Source organism: Miniopterus natalensis, chromosome 1, assembly GCF_054644295.1.
Source record: "Miniopterus natalensis isolate mMinNat1 chromosome 1, mMinNat1.hap1, whole genome shotgun sequence".
Taxonomy (NCBI): Eukaryota; Metazoa; Chordata; class Mammalia; order Chiroptera; family Miniopteridae; genus Miniopterus; species Miniopterus natalensis.
This window is the reverse complement of record NC_142081.1, coordinates 22,990,497-23,005,120: the sequence shown is the minus strand read 5'-3', so window position 1 is coordinate 23,005,120 and position 14,624 is coordinate 22,990,497. Positions and strand designations below refer to the sequence as shown.

The window sequence follows — 14,624 nt, the reverse complement described above, 5'->3', positions numbered from 1 at the left end:
AGGAGAGGAATTAAAAACATGAAGGAAGGTATGTAAAAGCCTTCTGAAGATTCCAGTGGTAAAGTGAAGCAGAGGGAGATATGGAATCTAGAAAATGTTTTATTTTTTTTACCATGAAAAATATTACAGCATGCTTGTAAGTTCTTAAAGTGATTCAATGGAGAGGGAAATTTTCCTGATGCAAGACAGAGGGGTAACTGCTGAATCGGTGTCCCCGAGTCAGAGGGGATGGGACTAGTACATGGGTGGAGAGGTTAAGCTTTGCTAGGAGCACTGAGAGCTCATCGTAAGCAAGAGGACAGAAGGGTATATGCAGACAGGTGCAAATAGGCCGGTAGAGAGGGGGTGTGTGCTGACTCCCTTCTGATTGCTTCTGTTACACCAGCGAAAGAACAGCAGGCCATTGGCTGTGAGTAACAAGCTGGAGGTTTGGTGAAGGAGCAGAAGGTGTGAAACGGTGCTTTGGGAGAGTAGGGGAGTGGGCAAAGGAGTGTAGTACCTTTGCCGAGGATTTTTAAAATCAATGATAAAGTAGCTGATGTTTCAAACATGTAATAAATGCTGTTCTGAAGATGGAAGAATGAGGTATTTTAAGGAATCTAGTATTCAGGTAAATAGAGTTAAACCACATGAGGCTAAAACAATAAGGCAAAAAAAAATCAAAGCAACATTGGATATAATTTAATCTTTGATGGTTTGGGGACACTCTGGTTCTTTTGAATAGTTAAGAGCCATTTTTTTTTTTTAAGAGCCATCAATATTAGATGTAGAGCCGGTAACAGGAAGTTCTGAACTTATGATAATAGGATGGATAAATCGGATTTTAACTGCAAAACACGCAGGTGTGAATTGATGTTTATATTGTTAAAAAATACACCAATTTTCCTTGCTTGGTAGGCCTCTGCATCAAAGTTCTTTCCATATTCAATACCCTAGGGTGTGTTGTCGAGTAGACGGGAATGAGCAGGGGGAAATGAACTCAGCTGCACTTTGACAAACTACGAGGCCAACAGCGAGTAAGATGGTAAATGACTGGACGCTCCCCTCATCGCTGAGAAAGGTTACACATCCCTTAGGTGTGTGGGGCAGGGGTCCCGCAGGGATAGAGGAGCCAAGAAAGGAGCCGGCAGGAAGCAGGTTGAGATCTAGTCTGTGCAGGTTGTGTCTAGTCCTCAGTTCCCTCTTCTGCTGTCCATTGTCTGCTATTTTGAAACCTCTGGAAGGTCAGGGAGGGTACAGAAGGAGTCTCTAACCCAGAAAATGTGTGGTCGGAACTTTAACTTTGGTGGATTTTTGCCTTCTACTTCCTTCAGGAACACTGGTGAAAGTTCTGCCATTCTGCCACCCATGTGGGATAAATAGTAGCCCAGGGACTTGAAAAGAGCAGTTTTCCTCTGGAAGTTTCTACTATTCTACTATGCCTGAAGGTTAAGGAAGTTATCTTTGTAATTTGAGGCCAATACCCATCTCTTGAGCCTCATAAGAAGCACTGAATAAAGTTAATAGATTTGGCTAGCACTTGGGTCAATTATTTCAAATGTATCAAATGGCTGTCTGGGAGTCATAAAACAGGTGGCCCTGAAATTGTACTGTCTGGTGGATACAGATTGGCAACCATCCTTTAAAGGCAAAACTATGTTAAAAGTTGAGCCAGAGCATATGAACAACTGATTGTGTGCTATGCTATGAAAGATGGTTCCTTGAAACAGATCAACAGCTTGATGGTAATACTCCATTGTGTGTAAAAACTTAATAGTAGCCCGCCTGGTGTGGCTCAGGAGACTGTGGCTCAATTCCAGATCAGGGCACATGTGTGTGTGTGTGTGGGGGGGGGGGTGCGCTTCGAGCTAGATCCCCAGCAGGGGGTGTGCAGGAGGCAGCTGATCAATGACTCTCTCATTATTGATGTTTCCATCTCTCCCTCACCCTTCCATTCTCTAAAATCAATAAAACATATGAAAAAGTTTTTTGATAGTAAAAATACCAGTCTGGCTCTGGCCAGTGTGCTCAGTTGGTTGGCCATCATCCCATGGACCAAAAGGCTGCCAGTTCGATTCCTGGTCAGGGCACATGCCTGGGTTGCCAGCTGGATCCCTGGTGGGGGGTATGCAGGAGGCAGCCAATGGATGTTTCACTTTCAGATCAATGTTTTTCTCTCTCTCCCTCTCCCTTCCTCTCTCTCTAAAAATCAATTCTAAAACAAAACAAAAAACCAGTCTCTTCCTTCCTCCCCTCCCTCCCTTCATTTCCTCCCCCTTCTTTCTTAAAGTTATTTTGGTGGGGGTGTGGATGCATTTAGTTTGGGTCGTTGGTTTGAGTTAGCATATTTATTAAATAACAAGGAATCTGTTTTGAGTTAGTGGAAAAGCAAACCAGGAACAATGGATTCTCTTTGAAATTACTGTAACTTGGTCAATATTTTTGTTGTTTTTATACTTGAGACAAGAGAACTTTAAAATCAACTTGTCAACATATAGCTAAACTTTGTGAAGCCGACCTACTATTAAATGAAACACTCATGTTTTTTTATTCTGTTTGATGTAAAAGGAAAATATCTGTTATTTATTGGAACTTTTCCTAAGCCTAAGAGCTATAGAATTTTAAAGCTGTAATGCCCAAATATCTGGGCTACCCCTCATTTTACAGATGAAGAATTGGAAAGATTAAATAACTTCTCAAGGAGACTCAATTATTAGTGACAAAAAAAACCGCAAACATTAGTTCCCTGACTTTGTCTAGTGCTCTTTATTACTGTATCACGACGTTTCTAATATAAAAACTTACATCCACATAGCATTTAAGCTTGCATGTAACCTAAAGGAGTCTTCATGTACTTTTTTAGCCTTCTAGTTCTATGGGATTGGGTTAAATAATGGTTCCCCCATATTGATGTGTATAGGGATGGAATCTATTTTTTTAAGTTTTTAAAAATTTTTTATTTTAGAGAGAGGAAGAGAAACATCTAATTCATATACCATGGAATCAATTTTTACCCATTCATTTTGATATAGAAAGTTTAAACTTTTATTTACAGTATCTATTTTATTTAGGCAGTGGGTATATGAAAACCCCAAAGAAAAGTTTCTAAAATTAACAGAAAAAACTGGGGATGAAAAGATATCATGTTTATACTTAACAGCGTTTTGGAGTAGGTATAAAGGCGTCTGAAGAAGCTTAATGATTAAAATATAATGCCCCCCATGGTAATTAGGGTTTTTATGAAACAAAGATTGAGAAAGCTGAAATTATAACTATTAAAAATAGACACATTCTGTGTGAACAGAATCGGGAGGTTAGTTTAGTAGAGTCAAAAACATAACTGTGAAGCAAAAGCTTATATTCTAAGCCTACGCATTTTTCCAGGGTAGGTGAAAGAAAAGTACTGAGGACACGTACAGACTATTGTGTTTATTTTCCCCCTCAATAGACATTAAGTAAATACCTACTATGGCCCAAGCTGGTGGAAGCGCCGAGAACACAGATGACTCAGGCAGCTCTCCCAGGAGCCCAGTCTGGGGGTGGGGGTGGCTGGGGGGGCGGGGATCAGGGGGAGGTACGGAGTGGGTAGGGGGTTGAGGGATGAGACTGGACGGGGTGGCTGAAAAACTGAATATATGTATGGTGGAAATTTAAGGGTAGAGATATGCGCAACCTTCTTTCGCAGAAATCTGCCCCAGAACCTCTTAAAAACAATTAGCTTCGTTTGCCAGATTCGGGCAGCTGCCCTGACGCCGGTCTGCAGATGTCCTCTCTCAGCAGGTGTAAAGATCCTCCTCCCGCTCCCAGTCCACGCTTCCCCACCGTTAGGGCGCCGGGCCAGGGAGGCGGCAGGTTGAAAACTGCACCCACGTTTGCTGCCTCCGCTCTCGGCTGGAGACAGGAATCCAGGGCTTTGCCGTCGTCATAGCAACTAGGAGTTCCGCGGTCCCCCACCTTCCTCCAGCTCCTTCCACTTCCCGCGTCCGCGGGGCCGCGCGGCCGCTTCTCTCGCGAGACTTGCGCGCCTCGCTCAGCAGCTCCGCGGTGATCTCACCCGAGGCCCGGGAGGGAGGCGGTGCGGGAGGGGAAGGGATGGGGCGGGGCGCGGAGGGGAGGGGACGGGAAGGGCGAGTTGGGCGCCGCCACCGCCGGCAACTTTGTGAGCGAGTTCAGTGCGAGCGTGAGCGAGTGAGCGAAAGTCAGTGCGGCGCTGAGTACCCAGGAGAAGGGTCCCCGGGGAGGGCCAGGTCTGGGCTCCAGAGGCTGCCCCCGCCCCCCCATCCGGGCCACTCCATCCCCTTCTGCCTCCGTGGCTCCTTTCCCTTTCCCTCCAGCCACCGATCTTCCGGGGCCTTCCCGCCTCGAACCGCAGTTACCTGTCCCCTCCCCCAATCGGCACGCGCCTCCTCTTTCCCCGGCGCCCACCTTGGACCTCTGGACCTCGGACCCCCAGACCCCCGACACTCATTTCCCGCGCCGGCCGCCCCCTCAGCTCTTTCTCCAGAGGGCAGGCGGGCGGGATGCGGGGCGCTGAGCCTCGGAGGCGGCGCGAGCGGGGACCCGAGTATCCAGACAATAGTTGATGCTCGGGGACCCGGCACCTCCGCCTCCTACAGCGCCGGGAACGCGCCCCCCGCCGGCTGCTCTCCAGTCTGCACTCCCTGTCCCCCTCGGAGCCTGGCTTCTGAGTTGGGCTGATCCGCCCCCGCCTCCCCCGGGCCCCCTCAGCTCGGCGTCCGACCGGGCCCAGCCTCGCCGCCTGCTGTTCTCCGCAGAGGAGGCGGCGAGTGAGCGCGCGCCGACGGGCTACATGGTTTCTCTTTCTCCCCAGGGAGAGCGCGCGGCGGACCCGCCCGGGACGCGCGGCGGCACCGGGAGGCCGGGCCCAGCGGTAAGTGGCTCCCGCGCCCCGGGTTTTGGCCGGGGAGCGGGGTTGCAGGACTGTTGACACCCCCCACCCCATTTCTGGCGGGGGCTGCGGTCCAGGACCTGCAGCAGGACACCCGGAGGCTGGTCAAAGTTTTATTTCCGATTTGGTGGCGTGCTGATAGCGCAGCCCGGCGGGGGCGAGTCCGCGCTGCGCGCGCGCGCACCTTGGAATCTGAAGCTGCACAACTATCCGCCTGGCGCCTGGGGAGAGGCTGCGACCCGCGCCCGGGTGGGTGGCTGCGCCCCACCTCGCTGCTCTCCGGCCGGCGACCCTTCCTTTTCAGTCACCTGGGTGAGCGCTTTGTAGGCTGAGCTGGAGGGGACAGGCTGAGAGGTTTAATCGTGAGACCGAGAGAAGAGCAGCTCGGTGCCCGCGGGTGGTTAATTTCTCTCGCTGGGGTCTGGGGGGAGTGAAATTTCGGGATGCTCCAACCTGCTCTGAGTACACCGCAAGAGGGCTGGGGAGGCGTGAGGGTACTGCAAAAAGAACTTTACCTCCCTCGCTCCATCTGTTTCCAACTTCCCTCCTGACCTTACATTGTGGAGGCTCTTTTTCGCTCCGCGGCATTTCTAGGAGGACAAGTAATCGTGTTGGGTAGGTTGAAATTTCATCGGGTTCATCGTTTAGAAAACATACAGGCCAGGGAAATGGTTCACTTTCAGGGAAGATGTTTAACTGAGGCGTTGGTATTCGTTTTGAAGGGAAGCACTGGCGACTGATAGCTCCCGGACGGCATTTACCTTACAGATTTTATTTTTCACGACGGGAGGCATCAGTCACTGAAATTGTTACTACCTGCTAAACGATTATGTTTCTAAACTGGGAGCCAGTGATGCGATGCAGATTTCAGAGTAAAGGTGTCGACTTTCATCGGGTTCCAGGTCTATCTGGATGAGCTGGGGTTGGCGTTTCCTCTGTAAAGTAAACCTTTCAAGTTGAAACTCTGACTCAGACTTTTAAAGCCATTGTTTTATACTGGTACTCTGGGAGTTAGGTGTCAACTTTCTCTTGTTTTCTCATATGGAATATTCATCCTAGGCAAAGGTTCTCTGACTTAATCTTTTGGAAAAGTTCAAGAGTAAGTCCTATGGAATCAATTCTCTGTAGCTTAATAACGGTATTTTTTATTTTATATAATCTTGATTTAATGACTTTCACTTTTTACTTTTTCATTTTTTGAAAGCTGCAATTACACCACTTTTATGAGGATGGGAAAAAAAGCTGATGGGAATAATATAGAACAGTGGTAACAGCAGTAGTTTCAAATGAAAGGTTTACATAAAGCAGTTTATGGTCACTGATGTCTCTGACTATTAGATGACATACCAGCTATTAACAAGAATATTAATATTAAAGCATTTTTCCCATGGAATAAATTATTTCTACTAAAGCATTAGCAATTAACAGTGCCTTTAAAAGTCTTGGGTGGTGATTTGCACATAAATGGTTAGGGGCAAAATAAGAGATTTGGGGGGATGAATGGTTTCATGTGGCTGGCAATTTATTTTCTTATCTCATGCTTAAGTAAAGGACTTGTGAACTTGACTGTATCATTAGATTTCTCTAGTTGACTGAGAGAACAAGTTTGACAAGTGGCTCAAGACAGTCAGTAGGTGTTGCTGTTAGCTTCTCTGCAGCTCCCGGTGCTGCTCCTCAGAGTCTGAAATTGCTGTGCTGCTGCAGTGAACTTAGAGCTGAAGTATCAGGCAGTGTTAGTTCTGACTTCATCGTAAGATTCCATGGCAAGGTTGACTTCAACTCTTGGTAATAATTCCAAAGCACCTCACTGAAATTGTATATTGAGATTCTTTTAACTCTATCCTTTCACTGTTCTGACTTTTTGTATTTGCTTTTGCTTTGAATTAGGTATGTAATTTTGGTGTTACTTTCCCCGCCACTTCCATTTTAAAACAGCTTTTAAAAAACTACCTTCTAGTAACTTCATTGAAGTCATAGGTTGAAGATTGCTTGAGATTAGCCATCCAGTAGACTTCAGGGGACCATGGTTGACTCTGAGTTGAGATATGTATATTTTCAAGTTTGCAGGTTGAATTTTTCAGTAAATGGCTATTCTCTATCTCTTTGAGTTGTGAAACAGAATAAGAGTACAGATTCCCTGAATCTTTCCCATTTAGGGCAAAGTATATCGTGATTAATGATCACATGATGATGTGTTTCCTATCAGTCCTTACTGTCGTGTTATGATTTCTGTTGGTCCACATCAGTGCACATATAAAGTATGAACAGTCCGAAGATTTTCTGGTGACATCTCAGATTTGAGCCTTTTTAGTTCACCGAACATATTGGACTTTCTCTGAGAAAACAAATAGACTCATCCTCCTTAATGTAGAGTTAGAGCTCTAATGTACCATGCTTCATCAGACCCTCCTTTCCCCTCATAATGTCACTATGTTCTTAACCTTTTGAGATTTGTGGTAAGTCAAACAGTATTTAGTGAGTGCCTCTTTCTGGAAGGCATGCTCTTGGATTCTGTGATTTCAGTGGTAAGTTCAAGTGTGTTCCTGCCTCAAGGAACTTCTGTGCAGTGGGGCCATTTGTAGTAACCTTTCCTGGTTTGGTGTTATGATACCCTGCATAGTAGGCCCTTATCTTTGAATTTTAACTTGTTTAAATTAATTTTTGAAATAATTTGATAATTAAAAAATTTTAAAGTAAGTTTTTGAAAAATAACTTTTTAAAAAAATAATATATCTTTATTGATTTCAGAGAGAGGAAAGGAAAGGGAGAGAGAGAGACAGAAACATAAGTGATGAGAGAGTCATTGATCGAGCCCACAACCTGGGCATGTGCCCTGACCGGGAATCGAACCCTGTTCGCCTAGATCCTAGGTCCACGCTCAACCGCTGAGCCACGCCTGGCCGGGCTGAAACATAACTTTGAAATAATGAAATACTAAAGTATTTGTTCTCAAAGGGTCTGGGCTTACATTTTCCAGCTATGGGAATCTTAAAAAAGAATTGAACCTTTTTCTGAACTATCTGAACAATTTTTTCTGCAGAGATGGGCAACTGCAAAAATTGTGTGAGAATACTTTGGAAACCATAAAGTCTATTTGCAATTGCATTTTCTTACTTTGTCATGTACAGATTCAGATTGTTGGAGCTAGAAGGGATTTTGAGCAAAAGTCATTTGGCCCACCTTCCCATTTTACAGATGGGTAAACTGGAGACCAGAAAGTTGAAGTGGTTTGTTGAAGGCTATAGAACTAATCAGTGATCAGGCAGTGCTTGGAAGTTGGGTTTTCAGAGTTAACTACTCCTGTTTCCTGTTTTGTTCTGTTTTTTCCCACTTTAGGGTCTATTATGTTAAAATTTGTTTACTACTTTTTTTTCTCTCGCACTTACAAGGGTTCAGTGTTCATTAAATGTCTAAAATAAGAAACAGCAAAACTTAAGGAAACTTAATCTACGTAAAGGTTGAAAAGCTATGAAAACAGCATTGATGTAGTTGTTCAGTAACTAAGCTTTAGTTAGACTTACTCAAATTACAGAGTTATGGAAAAAGAAATTATGAGTTAAAGTATTTACATGGTAGAGCCTGTAGGCTTTTTATTTTTTTAGAAAAAGGAATCTTTGTAAACTCAGAGCACAATGTACTTGTATGTTCTTTAGAGAAGCCAAACTTAATTTATTCTAGTTTACCATTTTCTTCCCTTCCTAAACTCATTTTTCATTTGTAAAACAAGTGGTTGTATCTTCCTTATTTCTGGAATCATGGCAACTTTCAGATCTTCTCCCTGAGCTACGTGTGAAAGGGTAACCAGGGGTCAGGGGTTGGGGGTGGGGAGGATCAGTCAGGTGGAAGGATAACTGCGCAGAAAACAGGAAAATGTAGGAGCTTCCTGTTGAGAACGTGACTGGTTTATATAGCACTCCCTTACCTTCCACTGGGGTAATCTGAGCCAGGAGACAAGAAGCATTCCTGCCAGTTTGGTGACTGCCCTTTAAGTGAGGGGCTCTCCCTGTTCCGGGGAGGGTGAAGTGTATGTTACTCCTTTAGTGCTCACACAGAAATTTTTGTTTTGTTCCACATACGCTGCTATTTCAAATATGGGTGTTTCACTGTCACTTGAGCTTGACAATCTAACCTTCTGTCTATGGCACCTCTACTTTTTTGGTATGGGAAATAAATTGGCCTTACTAGATTTTTGCTTTTTCTAAAAAGCAAAAAGCAAAACAAAGCCCACATACTCACAATTCCTGTGGCACTTTTTTTTCAAAGGTTATATACAGTTGACCCTTGAACAACACGGGTTTGAACTGTGCAGGTCCAATTATACATGGATTTTTTTTCAATAAATACTGTGAATGTATTTTCTCTTATGATTTTCTTAATAATGTTTCCTTTTCACTAGCTTACTATATTGTAAGAATACAGTATATGATACATATAGCATACACAATATGTGTTAATTGACTGTTTATATTATCAGTAAGGACTCTGGTCAACAGTAGGCTATTAGTAGTTCAATTTTGGGGGATTCAAAAACTGAAATTAGATTTTTGAATGTACTGGGGGTGGGGGCAGTTGGGGCCCCTCACTGCTGCATTGTTCAAGGGTCAGCTGTATATAAGTTAATTACTCTGAGATGAAGCTCTTTTATTCTTTCCGTAGGCTCTTGGTGAGCCCTGGAGTGGTCAGAAACATGGGCAAGATTCCCTTTTGTTTGGCTCTCTTAAACACGGATGATTTGGGTGAGGGATGGACTAACATGCGTGTGATTGGGTTTTTGATCATAAGGGTAAGACTGTCTCGTGTGTCTTTTGAGGGCAGAGGCCAGTCCACATCCGCTTTCTCCTCCTGTTCTGGCCTGGGGAGAGTAAGGTAAATACAGCTGCAAATAGAACATGCGTGTTTCCTTGAAGATCTAGAGAGATGATGCCACAATGCCACAGGTGACTGTCAGGGGCTTCCTTAGTTGGACCTTTGAAAATAGCAGTGCTTGGCGGGTGTGCCACTGAGTCAGGGGAAGCTGTTTCTCTTTGCTGCTGGAGGTCTGTGATGAGATTGTCCAGATGAGATTTCTGATTTGTTACTTGTCACGCTGCTCTAAGTCCTCACATTCATTAGAATTGTAGTATGCCTAACTTTAAACTGTGGGAAACGGGCAATCACATAATGTTAGATTTCCCTTATTTCAATTCAGGAGAGGCGGGAGGAGAATGCACTCTTGGAGAGTGCCGGCGTGGGGAGGAGAGTTACGGTTGTACAAACACGGGTCACTCTGAGGCAGACCGGACATCCAGCCATGGCGACACTGGATTCCATTTTTCCTCTCTCCTCCCCGAGAGCAGGTCCAGGTTAAATGAATTTCACAGACCCAGTAGTGAATTTTGGTTATTCCTCTTTCTCTGTCTACTTTTTTCACAAGTCCTTTTACCAAAAGCTACAAGGGTAGTCATTGATTGGATTTTGTGGTTCAGCATCTTGCTTCCTTTTAGAATGAGTTCTGAACTCCTCAAAATAAAGCTACTGAGAAATAAAAAGCAAAGGGCTATGTGCTGAACGATCATGTTCTTATAATCAAGACTTGACTATGATCAGTATCTTTTACTTCGGCTCCTCTGTTACTTTTCTGTAATTCATTCCCCTCCCCCCCCATATTCTCAATTATTTGCATAAGTAGGAATTCTGGATTGATATATTGTGAGATTCTTGCATTTCCTCTAATAATCTTAATTCCCATAATTGATTGACTATTTGTATTTACAAGTTTATTTTCAGTTCTTAATGCTTGCAGAGAAGCAACTGATAACTGGGGTACCGTACCCCTTTAAGAGGAGAGAGTACTTATAAGGAGATGCCGCTAAGATATGTAATTATAAATTAATAGAATGTTCTAAACATTTCGCCCAACTTGACTAACTTTTATTGCTTGTTTCACTGGTGTCTATCTAGGGAAAAAAATGGAAAGCAGTATTTTCCCATGTTTTTGCAAGAAGTGTAAGTTTGTGACTTGTCAGAACCATACTACCTTTCTTTTGAAGACTTCAGAAACACGATCTTAGTCTTGAAATGAGGGTTAGTGTACAAGTTTATTTCACCCTTCCCTTTTCCCTAACCAGTACTTTGGCTGCTCCATTGAAGACCTCAGAAGGCTCTGTCAATATGCTTTGCCAGAGTCTAACTTCTGAGTAGCGGGTGTAAAAGAGAGTGTAAAGAGAGTGTACTCTGGTTGTATATATGTTTGGGGTGAGGTTCATCTCCTGGCTCAAGATGTGCCCTTGGAAAACCTGTTAGGAAGGCTTTCCCCAGCTGAGCTTGAATGTAGTTTCTAACCGTATCTCTTCTCCAGTTTGAGAAATGCCTGTGATTCTTCAGAGTCTCAGTGTTACTTTATTTTTTAAAATTAGGATCTTGGTGCTAATCCTTTGTAATAGGAAATGAGGTGTAATAATTGTGTAACAAAACTTTCAGAAGATAAATAATAGGTTATGGGAAGCTGTATGATTCACAGAAAAAACTTTCCAAATCCAGGAACCTCAGCCTAATAGTCACTTGTGGTGGGCTTGTTCTGAAGGCCATTTTCAAGGCATGTTTAAAAATAGTGGTCTTCAGTGGTTTGGGTAGGATGTGTTTGGGGAGCAGTGGGTGCTTGGTGAAGAGGGTAGAGAACCGTAATGAATGCTGGGGCTTTTCTCTGGGGGAGCATACTAGATATCAGGTGAATAGATGGTTTGAGAAACTCAGTAGGTGATTCTGTTATGCTTCTCTCTTACCCAGTTGAGAGCACAATGGCTTTTATACCAGTTTTGGATTTGTGCTTTACAATAAGGTAAACAAGTTGTGGGCTTAAACCAGAGACCAGTTTCCTGGGGATTGTGGAAGCTTCATTTTGGATGGGTGAAAAAGAGAGCCTCCTATTGTCTGTACAGTCCCATTTATTAAAAAAGACAAAAGACAACTTGGAAGAAATTCAGAAATGATTGTCAGTATCTAAAAGGGCCAGGCTGCTTAACTCCTACAGTAGATGTAGGACATATAAATCCAATTTGGAATTGTATTTTTGTATTGGGATAAAAAAACCACGTAAACACATAAGATAAAATTTACCATTTCAACCACTTGTAAGGGTACAGTTCAGCAGTGTTAAGTATATTCCTATTGTTGTGAAGCAGATCTCTAAAATGTTTTTATCTTGCAAACCTGAAACAATACCCAGTAAGCAGCTCTCCATTTCCCTTTCCCTCATCCCTGGCAGCAACCATGCTGCTTTCTATTTCAATGAATTTGACCCCTTTAGATACCTTAGATGCAGTATTTATCTTTTTTGTTGTTATTAATCCTCAACAGAATATATTTTTTCCATTGCTTTTCAGAGAGAATGGAATGGAGGGAGGGAGGGAGAGAGGAGGAGAGAGAAACATCGATGTGAGAGAGACACATCGACTAGTTGCCTCCTGCAAGCGCCCAACCAGGGGTGGGGCTGCAAACTAGGCGTGTGCCCTTGACTGGGAATCAAACCCAAGACCCTTCCGTGTGCAGGCGGAAGCTCTAACCACTGGGCCACACCAGCCAGGGCAGTATTTGTCTTTTTGTGGTTTATTGCACTTAGCATAATGTCAAAGTTCACACATATTGGCATGTGACAGGATTTCCTTCCCCTTTAAGGCTGAATAATATTCCAGAGTATGTATATACCACATTTGTTCATCTGTAGATGGACATTTCGGTTGCTTCCCCCTCTTGGCTATTGCAAATGGTGCTGCTATGAAGATGGGTGTACAAATATTTCTTTACAACCTTACTTTAAATTCTTTTGGATACATACCCAGAAGTGGGATTGCTGGATTATGTGGTGGTTCTATTTTTAACTTTTTAAATAACCTCCATACTAATTTTTTATAGTGATTGCACCTTTTTCATTCTCATCAGCAATGAACAAGAGTTACTCATCCTTGCCAACACTTACTTTGTTGTTTTTTTTTACACATTTAGTTTTATTCTAACAAAGCAACTTGTACAATTTTAACGTTTAAAACTGAGCATCTTTTCCTTTCCAGTGAAACAAAAAGAAAATTTAAAAATAAACAGGAACAAAGTTACAATAGAGAGTTTCAATTCCAAGTAAGGCCCTAGGGGTTCTGCTGGTTCTCCATCGAGTGGCAGGGCTCAGGTCATCGTCAGGAGAGAATTTTAAAAGTGTCATCTTAAACTGCCAGGATGTCCGTTAAACATCACAGGTAAACATGCCAAAGGAGAGGCCATGTTGTCAAAATGCCCACTTAACCCACCCAAACATCTCAAACCCACCCTTTGCTGACCTTCTATAACCTCCCCCCCCTTTTAAATTTTTTTTTTTTTTTTAAACGAGAGAAAGTAGACAGGCACGTGTTGGTAAATGCCGACTGTCCATATTCACAGAGAGACACAGTGTAATCTCTGAGCCCAATATACAGAGAAAGGGGGGGCTAGGAGTCTATGCACTGCTACACAGGGCCTCGCACCCCGGCCGCAGCAGGGCTACGGGACCACAAGGTCTTTGTTTTTCCCCACAGAGCACGGTGGTGCTGATGCCATGAAGTGTTTCTTGAGACAGGAAGGGATAAAAATGAATTTGGAACAGAAAGGGGCAGAGATTCTTTTCCCACTGTTCTAGTTAGATACACCCCCCCTAAGTAAGGTGAGAACCATGGTGTAAAGGAGGGAAAAGAGACCTCAAAACAGGGCGACTGAGTACAAGGAGGGGGGTGGGGAAGGAGAGACTTCAACTTGCTCCCAGGGACTGGAGAAAATTAAAAAAGGCTGGACTCCATCGGTGTTCCGTTAGTCATCCTCTCCCTCGTCTTCCTCGCCCTCCTCCTCCTCCTCCTCCTCCTCATCGATGTCCTCCAGCCCTTCCCCCTCGCCCTCGTCCCCCCTCCCCCTCCCCTCCCCCCTCGTCTTCCCCTCCCCCTCGTCGCCCCCCTCCCCCTGTCCCCCGTCCCCCCTCGCCCTCCCCCCTCGCCCTCGTCGTCCCCCTCGTCGTCCCCCTCCCCCCTCGCCCTCCCCCCTCCCCCTCGCCCTCCCCCCTCCCCCTCGCCGTCCACGCCCGGACCTGGTGGCTCTGCAGAGGGTGGGCCCCGGTGTCGTCCCGGATGGCGTCCCGAGCTCGTCCGCCGCGCCCGCGTGGTCGGTGACCTGGGCGAAGCCGCTCCCGGTCCTCGTGCTGCCGCTTCCCGCCGCCCCGTTCTGTGTCCGACTCGAACGTTTCGTCAGCTCCTTCCCAGGTTGCCATTTGATTCCAGCGGGCTTCGAAGGCGGCTCACCACCCTCCTTCAGGTGAAATTCTTTGGGGCGAGCTTTATTTTCGAAGTAAGCGTTTTCATCGACATCCAAGTCTGTTCTGTTCCCCGACTTGGTGTCTTCGAATTCCATCGCCTCCTTGCGCGGGGTGGTGCGGGGCCTCCTCGCCGGCCCCCCGGCAGCGCCGACACATGTTGTTACCCCCCAAATTTGGAATTTTGGCGATCAATGCTGGCCTCTTCTGAAAAGGCGCTTGGCGTAGTTTGTTATAGTTCTGTTCTCCTTTCAAAAATCTCACCAGCTTTTACATTGAGTCTGTTTCCCTTTGGGCTTCATTGATGTGCTCGACGGCTTCCCGCTGTCCTCGCTTCGGCAAGTCCCGAGCGGGGGGTTCTTCTCCGGCTTGGGGTGCGAGGCAGCCTGGGCCGCTCCGCTGGAGGGGGAGTGCGCCTGCCGTTCGGGCAGTGCC

General features: G+C 45.1%; 1 protein-coding gene across 9 annotated transcripts in view; it reads left to right on the top strand.

Moving 5' to 3' along the window:
* The window catches only part of SIPA1L1 (signal induced proliferation associated 1 like 1), a 379,703-nt gene that overhangs the window by 66,615 nt on the left and 298,464 nt on the right, over positions 1-14,624 (top strand). For 2 of the 9 annotated variants that reach the window (XM_016211885.2, XM_087819407.1), the window contains exon 1: positions 4,314-4,870. The exons of 5 other annotated variants lie outside the window; for them this stretch is intronic. The gene's annotated coding sequence lies outside the window, so the exon portion shown is untranslated. Of the gene's footprint in view, positions 1-4,313; positions 4,871-5,083; positions 5,201-5,355; positions 5,504-14,624 lie in introns of those variants that run through there. 2 more of the 9 variants (XM_016211884.2, XM_087819411.1) reach the window with 2 other exon arrangements.